Consider the following 13,684-nt stretch of genomic DNA (forward strand, 5'->3'; position numbering starts at 1 on the left):
ATTTATTTATTTATTCATACATACATACATACATACATACCCCACCCATCTGTCTGGGCTTCCCCAGCCACTCTGGGCGGCTTCCAACAAAGATAAAAAAAATACATTAAAATGTATTTTAATGAGGGTGGTTTTAATTTTGAAGACAGTGGTTGGGGAAACCCAGCCTGATGTGTTGCTGTTGTTATTGCTTTTTTGGAGAAGAATTTCCAAGCGTGTTCAACTGAATAAGCTCTTTAGCACAAATATGAGACTGTGTGACGGTCTAAAGTGTTGTCTGTGTAACAGGGGCATTGTGGCGAGGGCCCGGATGCGCCCCCTTCCATGTTTTTCGTTTGGGTATCAGTTAGGAGGAAAAGTACGTAGCGTGCAAGGTTAGCGATGGTAGCAGCGTCGGAAAAGGAGTAAATTAGGCATCCATGTGACATTGCTTAAAACATTGTTGTTGTTATTATTATTAATAATAATTTTATACCCTGCCCATCTGTTTGGGTTTCCCCAGCCACTCTGGGCGGCTCCCAATAAAATATTAAAAACATGATAAATACATCAAACATTTAAAACTTCCCTAAACAGTTAAATTAGTTAAGCCAAATGGGCTTATTTCCCCCTCATTTTACAAAATAAGCTATTTTCTATTTTACATGTTTTCTCTGTTAGAGTGGAAAGGGGACAACAAAGAGACTCAAACCCTGTGAATTATCCAACATTAGCCACATTCATAGTAAAGTAAAGGTAAAGGGGCCCCTGACCATTAGGTCCAGCCATGACCAACTCTGGGGTTGTGGCACTCATTTATTGGCCGACGGAGCCAGCGTACAGCTTCCGGGTCATGTGGCCAGCATGACTAAGCCGCTTCTGGCGAACCAGAGCAGTACACGGAAATGCCATTTACCTTCCTGCCTGAGTGGTACCTATTTACCTACTTGCACTGGCATGCTTTTGAACTGCTAGGTTGGCAGGAGCAGGGACCGAGCAACGGGAGCTCACCCCGTCGTGGAGATTTGAACTGCCGACCTTCTGATCGGCAAGTCCTAGGCTCTGAGGTTTAACCCACAGCGCCACCCGCGTCCCCATATTCATAGTAGACCCATTGAAAATAATGAATGTGCCCATTAATTCCAATGGGTGGCCTAAAACATAGGTAAAGGCTACACATCACCCCAGTGACTCCCATCAGCAGATGTCACACAGCACAAAATCAGAAGTGGGTGGGGAGGTAACGAGGCAGGATTGGGGCCTAGGGAAAGCAGAGAGTAGGAATGGGTGAATCACTGGCCCTCTGGATCGGTTATCATGGATGGGGCTCCTGGGAGGTGGGAGTCCAGCAACAGCTGAATGATCACACCCCTGCCACATAAAATGTGCACACTTTCCAGGGGTCTCCCAATGTTCTTATGTCCTTCAGGCTGCTACGCACCCTGAACGAGGCCTTGGGCCTTGGGAACCTGGCCCCAAGCAGCAATGTTAAGTTGCAATGAAGCATTTATGAAAGCCACCATGGGGATGGAGGAAGATACAGGTTGTTCACGCCCACCCATGACCAGCAGCGACGCAGGTGTGCCGAGAGCAGGCCAAAGCAAAACTCCCTGCTTCCAATCCCAAGCGACTGTTTCCCCCCCATAGAACAGGCCAAGGAGGCAAGCCAAGAGGCTCCCTCTAATTTTTCTTGCTGTGCATTCAAGGCTTTGCGACACATGAAGACTGACCTACATTCAAAACCAGCATAAATGTAACCCAGATGTTTGGAGCCACAAGCATGAAGATCTCTACCCCTCCCTACAACTGGAAAGAAAAGAAAAAAGAATGGCAGGAGGGAGGGGGTAGCAGGGTGGGTATATACAAACAATTCCTAGAATCAAAAGGCATCCCCAACCACTGGGAGGGGACACTTCAGAGCAGGGACAGGGGTTGCGGAACTACAACTCCCATCATCCCTATCGTTTTGGATGTAAAAGCCCAACAATAGGTGGTTTTCCCCCCCAGCTAGGTGGCAATTAAAGACATGCCTATTCCCCCAGAATTTCTGTGCATCATGTAGACCAGTGTTTCCCAAACTTGGGTCTCCAGCTATTTTGGAACTACAATTCCCACAAAACCCTGCTGTAGACTGAAGGGCCTTACTAGCCTAGGGAGTCACTGCTGGCTTTTGCTGTTAGCTTAGCTGTTATAACAGACGGCATTTAATTATCATTCTTGCATTATGTGTCAACGCAGTACATGAATTATGTGCGCTGCCTTGTGCTCCGCGAGAGAAAGGGCAGCATATATAAATATAGCCACCGCCAGCATCAACATCTGTAGCGCCACAAGGTCCCTCGTCCTTGCTCTGCAGGCTCACGCTGTTGTGGAAGCCAACCTTCCCAGGACTTTCTCCAAGCTCAAAGCAAAATTCCTCGCACACATGGGCCTCAAGAGCATGGCCCTGGTGTGAAGTGGAACATTCACACTTTTGCAAATGGAGACGGGGCGGGGATGGGAAGGTGACCTCCCAGTGAACAAACTGTAGTCACCTACTGCAGGTAGCCTTCAACATCCTACATTTCTTGCCATCAACATATCCTTCTGCCCTGCAATCGTGGGTTAAGTAAGGTGGGGGATGGCAGTAAAAGCCTGCAGTGAAAGACCCACCAAAGAAATGGCTTTCCCTTTTGCCAGGGTTAGGCTGGCCTGGCCAGCAATTGCCCCAGTCCTGAACAGAGTTTGGATCTGGCACACTTTACGCTGGCTTAACTTAAAAAAAAGTAAAGGTAAAGGACCTCCTGACAGTTAGGTCCAGTCGCGAACGACTCTGGGGTTGTGGCGCTCATCTCGCTTTACTGGCCGAGGAGCCGACGTTTGTCTGCGGACGGTTTTTCCGGGTCATGTGGCCAGCATGACTAAGCCGCTTCTGGCGAACCAGAGCAGCGCACAGAAACGCCGTTTACCTTCCCAATGGAGTGGTACCTATTTATCTACTTGCACTTTGACGTGCTCTCAAACTGCTAGGTTGGCAGGAGCTGGGACCCAGAAACGGGAGCTCACCCTGTTGCGGGGATTCGAACCGCTAACTTTCCGATCGGCAAGCCCTAGGCTCAGTGGTTTAGACCACAGCGCCACCCACGTCCCACTTGGCTTAACTTAAGACAGCGGAACTTATGCTGGCTTTGCATGCCTAAGATCGCTCCCTTGGGATGAAAACCTTACTGTGCCTTACTCAGAAGTCAGTCCATTGAATCCAGCATGGTTTGCTCCTGGGTAAATAAGAGTTAGCATTGCAACCTTAATCTGCTGTTGCTGGACTAGATTCTTTGGACCCCCACCCCATTCGTTTCCTATAGCACAACGCTGGAGAGTCAAACTCTTTTGACTCAAACGGTTCTACACAGAAATCTGGAACTCTGATTGCTGCCGTTTGGACTGTGCTTTCTTTATATCTTAGCCCATGGGTAGGCAAACTAAGGCCCAGGGGCCAGATCGGGCCCAATCGCCTTCTCAATCCGGCCCAAGCACGGTCGGGAATCAGCGTGTTTTTACATGAGTAGAATGTGTCTTTTTATTTAAAATGCCTCTCTGGGTTATTTGTGGGGCATAGGAATTCGTTCATTTATTTATTTTTTTCAAAATATAGTCCGGCCCCCCACAAGGTCTGAGGGACAGTGGACCGGCCCCTGGCTGAAAAAGTTTGCTGACCCCTGTCTTAGCCCCTCCTTTTGTTATTGTCTTCCTCCCCCATCCAATTCGAACGTTTGACGCTGGTTTATTACAGAATGCAACCATTGGTGCTGAATCTTCCGAGAACAGCGAAAGCAATACACAAAAGGCAGGCAGGCAATAAGAAATTACGCTACACATTAGCATTACTCGCTGACTTTACCTGTTTAATCTTTACGACTGCAAATTAATGTCTGTGATTTCCCCGAGGCAATCGGAACTTGAAAACTAAAAATGCAACTATTTGTAATCCGCTGCATATTAATGAATCACGCTTTAATTTTTTTTAAAAAAGACTACCTTAATTGTAGGGGGGCACCAATTACTGCATCCAGTAGCTCACCACAAAATATTCCATAAATTTCCAACATCATGGATGAACATCTACCTTGTCCAATAGCGAGACACCTCCTTCGCCAAAAACAATAAGCTCAAGTTTTTAACTGCAACTTTATTATTTTCGTTCAATTTCTACACCACCTTTTATCCAAAGATTGCAGGGTGGTGCATGACGTTAAAATCATAGTTTACATAGCATTATGCATAATAAAAACATTTTTAAAAAAATCATACCAACCGTCCCCTCCCACTTTTAAAAGACTCTAAAATCTAACACTGTATTCCTACAACCCACCTAAGAGGGTAAGGAATCTTACAAATAGATAACTTTTCTTTTAAGGGTGGAACGACGTGCTCTGTTTAAATCTGCTATGGTTGCCACCACCTTCGGGGAAGGACGACAGCAAAGTGATTGTACTTGTGTTTTATATTGCGGGGGGCCCAGAGTTCAATCCTTGGCACCTCCAGTTTCAAAAGTCTGGACAGAGGTGATGCCACAGAACGTGGAGAGCTACAGCCATCCTAAAAAGACAATAGTGACCTAGACGAGCCCATAGTCTTGACCGGGCCTAAGGCAGCTTCTCATTACAGTGGTACCTCGGGTTAAGTACTTAATTCGTTCCGGAGGTCCGTACTTAACCTGAAACTGTTCTTAACCTGAAGCACCACTTTAGCTAATGGGGCCTCCCGCTGCCACTGCACCACCACCGCGCTGTTTCTTTTCTCATCCTGAAGCAAAGTTCTTAACCCGAGGTACTATTTCTGGGCTAGCGGAGTCTGTAACCTGAAGCGTATGTAACCCGAGGTACCACTGTATGTGGTTCTTGCAGTTTCGTTTACTGCTTGTACATCATTTCCAAGCACTTCTTAATCAGTCACTTAAGTTTCGGAAATAGAGAACAAACTGTTTCTTTTGGTACTGTGTTTTAATATAAAAGGTTTATGTCCTGCTATTCGGGCAAAAAGGGGAAGTGTCAAGAGTTGTGTGCAGATGTTGAAAAATAAACGCAGTAAAGCAACATATTTAAGCAATAAAGGAACACTAACAAGTCCAGCAGCAAAATCTAGCCCAAGAAGTAAAGAAGAATCAGATGCAAGCAACATCAGCAGCTGACAAATGACCTTTTTAACACAAAGAACCCCATGAGGAAAGCATGTTTCTTCCTACCCCCTGGTTTTTTTGCAATGATTTTTTTTCTGCAATGAAATTTTTTAATCCCTTTACTCCCTAAATCGAACGGTACATCTGCTTTTATTTTCAGCATGCCAAACGCTCACCCTGCAACATGTTGACACCACAAACATCTGGGTAGGTGAGGAACGTCAAGCTGGCAACAGGCACAATTTGCTCCACAAAATAGCAAGTCTACAGCTGGCATATACACATTGTGTTGGTATCTTCAGGAGGAGCATACAGGGTCCTTGAATTCTTGTGAATTGCTGCTTGCCACCAGCATGTTTCCTTTCTGAGAAGAGCCTGCCCTGCGGTGCATGTGGGCAGAAGGAGTTTTTTTTTTTTCAAAAAATGCAGAAAAGACCACTCTGCCACCTTATACATTTAGCAAGTTGCAACAGCCTTGCTCCCTCAGCAGGAATTCTGACAATTTCTCTTCCCCCTGCCTTTTTTGCAGGCAACTTACATTTGCTCCTGCTACCCCTCTCCTTGATGGTGACAGCAGCCACGAAATTAAAAGATGCCTGCTTCTTGGGAGAAAAGCAATGACAAACCTAGACAGCATCTTAAAAAGTAGAGACATCACCTTGCCAACAAAGATCTGTATAGCAAAAGCTATGGTTTTCCCAGTAGTGATGTATGGAAGTGAGAGCTGGACCATCAAGAAGGCTGATCGCCGAAGAATTGATGCTTTTGAATTATGGTGCTGGAGGAGACTCTTGAGAGTCCCATGGACTGCAAGAAGATCAAACCTATCCATTCTGAAGGAAATCAGCCCTGAGCGCTCACTGGAAGGACCGATCCTGAAGCTGAGGCTCCAATACTTTGGCCACCTCATGAGAAGAGAAGACCCTGATATTGGGAAAGATGGAGGGCACAAGGAGAAGGGGACGACAGAAGACGAGATGGTTGGATAGTGTTCTCGAAGCTACGAACATGAGTTTGACCAAACTGCAGGAGGCAGTGGAAGACAGGAGTGCCTGGCGTGCTCTGGTCCATGGGGTCACGAAGAGTCGGACACGACTAAATAACTAAACAACAACAACCCCTCTCCTTTATCACTGAAAAAGACAGGGGAAAGGTTCAGCACATCACTAAGATCTACACGTGAGTGGACAGGGATAGACATAATTGCCAGCTTTGAAATATTGCATCTCCTCCTTCCTGCTCCACACTTAATTGGAAGAGGTTAGAAGAAAGTCTTCAAGTTTTCACACTTGCAGTGTGTCAAATGTAGGCTGGAGCTGATTAGATGCCGTCTCAGGTTCTTATTTTTTTCCAACTTGTTATTGTTAAAATTTGTAGACCACCCTTCATCCAGAGATCACAGGGCAGCTCATAACGTAAGAATACAAAATGAGAACACAAAACACATCAAACAAAATAACCCCACTTCCCACAAACACATTTTAAAGGCCACAGAATGGACATACAGTGGTACCCCGCAAGACGAATGCCTCGCAAGACGGAAAACCCGCTAGACGAAAGGGTTTTCCGTTTTGGAGGCGCTTCGCAAAACGAATTTCCCTATGGGCTTGCTTCGCAAGACGAAAATGTCTTGCGAGTTCCTGCGGGGGTTTTTCCCTTCCCCCCCCCCTTTTCCTAAGCCGTTAAGCCGCTTATCAGCTGATTAGCTGATAAGCCGCTTAACAGCTGATCGCTAAAAGCCGCTAAACCGCTAAAAGCGCTAATCCGCTAAGCTGTCAATGGGCTTGCTTCGCAAGACGAAAAAACCGCTATACGAAGAGCCTCACGGAACGGATTAATTTCGTCTTGCGAGGCACCACTGTAACCAAAGGCCTGGTTATAGAGAAATGTTTTCGCCTGGAGCTTAATGATACATAATGAAGGCACCAGGCAACCCTCTCCGGGAAGAGCATTCCACAAACAGGGAGCGGCTGCAGAAAAGGCCCTCTTACGGAGGAGGCACACAAAGAAGGGCCTCAGATTATGATTGCAGAGAGGGTCCAGATTGGTTCACATGGGGAGATATTGCAATCCTGAGTCATTTGAGCCATCAAATAGTAACCGTACAAACTTTGAACCAAAGAATTCTAGCCTTTTGGCACTTGTCAAGAGGCTCCTTATACCATTTGAACAGCCAGACAGGCTACACCAAGATTGGCAAGCAACTGAATTGAAGAAGAAAAACCTTTCAAAAGCAAAACAAAAGGCACCGAAAGCCAGAATAGGGAATACTCAAACCAAAGTCCTAGCAGATCATATTCCATTTTTCCCCCTATTATTTTTTACAACCATTTCTAGTTCAAGCTGAGTAACCAATAACCACTGCAAAAGTATATACAGTGGTACCTCTACTTGCGTTCACCTCTGGTTATGTCTCCTTTGGGATACATATGTGGCAAACCCAGAAGTATTTTTCTGGGTTTCACCACACGCGCATGCGCAGAAGCGCTCTACGTGCCACATGCATGTGCAGAAATGCTAAACCGCGCTGCGTGCATGCAGAGAAACAGCACCTCTGGCTGTGAATTCCTCAGGATGCGACCAGAGCTCTGGAATGGATCCAATTCACAGGTGGAGGTACCACTGTACATAAGGACACAACTTCAATATGCACCCTATGCATTGCCCAGACGTGATACATTTGAACTCAGTAGCAGCTGAGTGGGCCTATTGACCCTTTCAGCCATCTTGAGTGCCACATGTATATAAACTTAAATAGAAATAATTCCAACTAACAGCAAACTCAGGGGGCTGATTGCCAAAAGAAATGAAGCCAAAATGGGGAGGTATGAGCATGCTGCTATCAATAGTAATAATAGTAATAATAATAATAAATAACAATAATATGTTCATTTAAATTTGGAGGGCAAAATTTATTATTTATACTCTGCCCATCTGGCTGGGTTTCCCCAGCCACTCTGGGCGGCTTCCAACAAAATATTAAAATACAATAGTCTATTAAACATTAGAAGCTTCCCTAAACAGGGCTGCCTTCAGATGTCTTCTAAAAGTCTGGTTGTTGTTTTTCTCTTTGACCTCTGGTGGGAGGGGGTTCCACATGGTGGGTGCCACTACCGAGAAGGCCCACTGCCTGGTTCCCTGCAACCTCACTTCCTGCAGCGAGGGAACTGCCAGAAGGCCCTCGGCACTGGATCTCAGTGTCCGGGCAGAATGATGGGGTTGGAGATGCTCCTTCAGGTATACTGGACTGATGCCGTTTAGGGCTTTAAAGGTAAGCCAACACTTTGAATTGTGCTCGGAAACATACTGGGAGCCAATGTAGGTCTTTCAAGACCGGTGTAATGTGGTCTCGGCGGCCTCTCCCAGTCACCAGTCTAGCTGCCACATTCTGGATTAGTTGTAGTTTCCGGGTCACCTTCAAAGGTAGCCCCACGTAGAGCACATTGCAGTAGTCCAAGTGAGAGATAACTAGACCATGCACCACTCTGGCAAGACAGTCTGCTGGCAGGTAGGGTCTCAGCCTGCATACCAGGTGGAGCTGATGGGAATTGTAGTCCAAAACAAAAACAAAAACAGCTACAGACCCAAGTTTGGGTACCCTGGTCTAAGTGATAGCAAGCTACTCCCTGTGTAACCACAGTCAGACGTGATTAAGAAATGTTAAGAGGGCTGATAAGCAATCGCAAGCAGGGAAACCAAGTTAGATTTTCAAACACAGATAAGTGTGGTCTCAATCCAGCATGCACACACAGGACTGGAGGGGTACATGCACAGCCAGAATTTCATGAGCACAGATTTTACTAAAAAGTGCACACATGGGGACTGCAGCACTTGGAACTGGCAAGTTTCTCATCCAAGCTCGACAAGTTCCCTTCAACCAACCTGGGCTGGTTTACTATTTATAATTGCTGACTCCTTCGGCACCCACCAACTCCTCCTGAGCATTCACTCAGAATGGGTGTTATGGAGAGAGTCAATTTTAGTCGTAACACTTCCTTACAACATTGAATTGTGCTATTTACAGGAGCGTTCCAGCACATACCATGGCATTTTAAATATATGCATGCACACACATCTAAAAATTTGTCAAATCCCAGACATTCTGGCTGACAGCATTTTTTTTGTACGCAGCTATTTAAAATCTCTATTTTGGGGAGCTGGCAAGTGAAACTGTTCTTAACTTTTCTCGCTGTAACAGCCACAGACCAGGGATTTGCAGAGGAATGTTTTCAAGCTGGCAGGCTGCAGGGTGGGGAACAGAGACAAGATGGGTGTCACTGGGGACTGCGGAGTCCAAAAATAAATAAATAACTCAGGCACCCTAGGGCAATTTCCTCTTCCTATTTCAGCTACCCAAAGTAACCTATTATGTCAACAAACTCTGCAAACTTTGGGCTGGTGAGACTAGAGTGGGAAATTTTTCCTAAAATTTTAAAACCATGGAGGGAACGAATTTTCCTGTGAAGTGGGGGTGGTGTGTGTGTGTCTGTGTGAATGAGAGAGAGGAGGATGAACAGTTGTGTGGGTTTGTTGGAATTCAATATATTTAATACTTATTTTCAGATGGAAACCCGGACTTCTTCACCTGTGCCAGATTTAGGGTGGTGCGGGTGGTTCCCTCATGCAGGGTGCTAAGCCAAGAGGGAGATGATAGATAGATAGATAGATAGATAGATAGATAGATAGATATAGATAGCTAGATGATAGATATCGATAGACAGATAGACAGATATAGATGATAAGAGAGATAGATAGAGAGATAGACAGATAGAGAGGGAATAGAGGTAGGTAGATAATCTTATATCTAAAGAGAAAACCCATTAAAAAGCAACTGTACCAAAATGAATTATTGTGAAACTAAGTATTCAGGGAGGGCGCCAAATTTTGTCCTCGCTCACTATGCCGTATTTCCAAAGTTCACCCCTACCTTTCAGAAGAAAGGGTGGAATATAAATTGGATAGAAAATAATAATCAATTTTTTACTTACTGTGTTAACATGCAATGCACCATTTATAATACATCTTATACATTGGTACTGATTAGCTGATTGATGGCATTTATTACTGTGCGTGTTTACTCAGGAATGCCACTCACTTCAGTCAATGGTGCGTTACTCCCATGGACATGCACACAGGACTGCCAGCCATGTATGAACATGGCCTAGGTCGCAACCCAACGCACACCGGTGTGTTTGAGCCAACAGGAGACTTACAGTCCTGTGATGAAACAAAAAAAATTCCTTCCAGTAGCACCTTAAAGACCAACTAAGTTAGTTCTTGGTATGAGCTTTCGTGTGCATGCACACTTCTTCAGATACACTGAAACAGAAGTTTCCAGACCCTTCTATATAGTGAGAAGGTGGGGAGGGGTATTACTCAGAAGGGTGGTGGGAATGGGTGATTGGCAGATAGCTGTGATGAGCCTGTTGACGACTCTTAACGACTGCAATAGGTCTTACAGGAAAAAGCAAGGGGTGAGAAGGTGAAAAATGGCTTTGTCATGTATAATGAGATAAGAATCCAAGGTCTTTGTTCAGACCAGGACTCTCCATGGTTTTAAGTTTGGTGATAAGTTGCAATTCAGCAGCTTCTCTTTCCAGTCTATTTCTGAAATTCCTTTGTAGTAAAACAGCTACTTTGAGATCTTGTATAGAATGCCCCCCCCCTCCCCACCTTCTCACTATATAGAAGGGTCTGGAAACTTCTGTTTCAGTGTATCTGAAGAAGTGTGCATGCACACGAAAGCTCATACCAAGAACTAACTTAGTTGGTCTTTAAGGTGCTACTGGAAGGATTTTTTTTTGTTTTGACTATGGCAGACCAACACGGCTACCTATCTGTAACTAGTCCTGTGATGTACCACTAAAGACAAGACAAGCAGGCTTAGTTGGGGAGAAACAACTTCAGCGCCCTCCCAGTATTGCCCCAGCAGGAATCCCACGGCCATCTTTCCAACACGTGCCCATTTCAAGAAGCCAAAAGTTCCTGCCTTTCCTCCTGGGCCTACGAAGTCTAGTTTCCATACCCCAATATATATCACCTCTACTGCTCTAAAGGATGCTATCCAATATGGCAGAGCAACAGTGGAAATCGGTTTCTGCAAACAAGCAGACCAGAGGAAACAATGCAAATATGCCTGCTTACAGTTGAGCCGGCTTGCAATACAACACTTTCCACAAATATATTTCCACAAGAGCCAACATTGATGCCGAAACCCAGTATCGCCTGAGCTCTGCGAGTGCGGCTTTCTACCCACTGAAGTGCAGAGGACTGGGACATTCGCAGGGGAACCAAAATGCATGTTTACAAAGCTATTGTACTACCAACCTTACTGTTTGCTTGTGAAACACGGACCACTTATAAACGCCATCTCCAACTCCTCAAAAGATTCCATCAACGCTGTCTCCAAAAAATTTTACACATCACTTGGGAAGACAGGCAAACAAATATCAGTGTACTGGAAGAAGCAAAGATCACCAGTGTTGAAGCAATAATTCTTCAACATCAACTTTGTAGGACTGGTCATGTTGTGCGGATGCCTGATAATCGTCTTCCAAAGCAACTACTCTATTCCAAACTTAAAAATGGAAAGTGTAATGCTGGTGGTCAACAAAAGAGGTTTAAAGACTGTCTCAAGGCAAATCTTTAAATATGTAGTATAAAGACCGACAATGGGGAAACACTGGCCTGCGACTGCTCCAGTTGGAGAACAGCTTTTACCAAAGGTGCCATGGGCTTTGAAGACACTTGAACTCTGGACGCAAGGGAGGAATGTGCTAAGAGGAAGGCACACTTGGCAAATCCACACCGTGATCAGCTCCCGCCCGGAAAACCAATGTCCCCACTGTGGAAGGACGCGTGGATCCAGAATTGGCCTCCACAGTCACTTACCAACTCATTGTTAAAACCGTGTTTATGCAAAATAAAAAAATTCCTTCCAGTAGCACCTTAAAGACCAACTAAGTTAGTTCTTGGTATGAGCTTTCGTGTGCATACCAAGAACTAACTTAGTTGGTCTTTAAGGTGCTACTGGAAGGAATTTTTTTATTTTGCTTTGACTATGGCAGACCAACACGGCTACCTATCTGTAACTGGAACCGTGTTTATGGAAGACAATCTTACTCGGCTACGACTGCTCACCAAGGAAGACGACACTCTGAATTCACCTCAAAACATGCCGTTTCTCCCCCAAAGAGTTCAGAAAGTGCATTATGCATTTCCTTGGCATAAAGGAACATTTTGCCACACACCACACTCCTAAAATATGATCCGGTGTGTGCCGTGCTTCCGGAGCTACTCCCCCAGGTGAGCAGACAGTGCTGTGTCCCTGCTATTCATTTGGGGTACAAGCCGATTAAAACTCCAACATTCTCCCTGTTTATTGGCATTAAAGCAGCCTTTGCAACAATCTCCGTTTCAAATGTGTTTGGCCCTTCTCTGTTGATTTGATAATCCTGATTCTCGCACTGTCTTGGCTTATTTGCTTTGTTTTCAGCTCTGTTGTGAGCTGTCTAAAGACCTGGGTTTGTAACAGGAGCGCAAGGTATACTATAAAACATTTCAAATAAGCTAAGTATTTGGAACATATTTAACATTAATGCAACGGGTGGAAAATTGTGAATCTATCTATCTGCCTACGTACCTATCTACCTAGACACACACAAACACATACACCCCAAAAATACCCATTTCTCTTTATTCTTTATCGCAGAGATTCCCAAACTGATCTGTGGACCACCAGTGTCATTCACGTGGTCCACAACATGTCCACAGTACATATTCAGATAGGCTTTCAATTGTATTTTTATCTCTGCTTCCATTTCTTCTATTACATTTTCTTGGGCGAGCTCTACGGCATTCAAATTTAATGCGATAAAATGACATGCAATATATAAATGCAGCAAGAAAAGCACATTTTAAAACCATACAGCACCCAGCACATTGCAACCACTGTAAGAGGCAGGCAGGGAAATGATTTAAGTGGTTCACCAAGACCGTCAGCAACATGTGAGTGATCCACAGGGGGAGATGCATTTTAAATAAAAGGACACATTCTACTCATGTAAAAAACACGTTGATTCCCGGACTATCCGCTGGCCAGATTTAGAAGGTGATTGGGCCGGATCCGGACACCGGGCCTTAGTTTGCCTACCCACGATCTAGAAGAAGGAACACTCTGATCCTAAATCTCCACTGCCTTGTGGGATACCTTCAGGAGAAGATAAGGCTAAACCTGACACAAATCTGGAGTGGAGTCCCTAAGATGGTTCGATGGTGCCTTGTACGCCTCCTTCCTGCAACTCCTATAGCCCAGCTGGTGACAAATGTGTTGCTCTGCTTTCCTCTGGACCACATCAGCGAGGCCGGGTGTGTGTGTATGTGTCTTGTTGTCTGAGCAGCCAGGACCCCCACAGACAATACCCAAGCTTGCACCCTAGGGAAGTGTTAAGTTGTGGATGAACGTATCAGACAACACAGCGATTATATAGAGCTCAACTACAAAGCAACAGTTACAACTTTCTGTAACTATCCAATCACTGAACGTCACTT

The 13,684-nt window shown here is 45.1% G+C and overlaps 1 protein-coding gene across 4 annotated transcripts in view; it reads right to left on the reverse strand.

The window, feature by feature from the left end:
- The window catches only part of TBL1XR1 (TBL1X/Y related 1), a 182,275-nt gene that overhangs the window by 97,877 nt on the left and 70,714 nt on the right, over positions 1-13,684 (reverse strand). The window contains exon 1 of one of the 4 annotated variants that reach the window (XM_079978030.1): positions 3,994-4,012. The exons of the other annotated variants lie outside the window; for them this stretch is intronic. The gene's annotated coding sequence lies outside the window, so the exon portion shown is untranslated. Of the gene's footprint in view, positions 1-3,993; positions 4,013-13,684 lie in introns of those variants that run through there. 4 annotated transcript variants of the gene reach the window in all.

Source organism: Podarcis cretensis (genome assembly GCF_951804945.1).
Source record: "Podarcis cretensis genome assembly, chromosome: 5".
Lineage (NCBI taxonomy): Eukaryota > Metazoa > Chordata > Lepidosauria > Squamata > Lacertidae > Podarcis > Podarcis cretensis.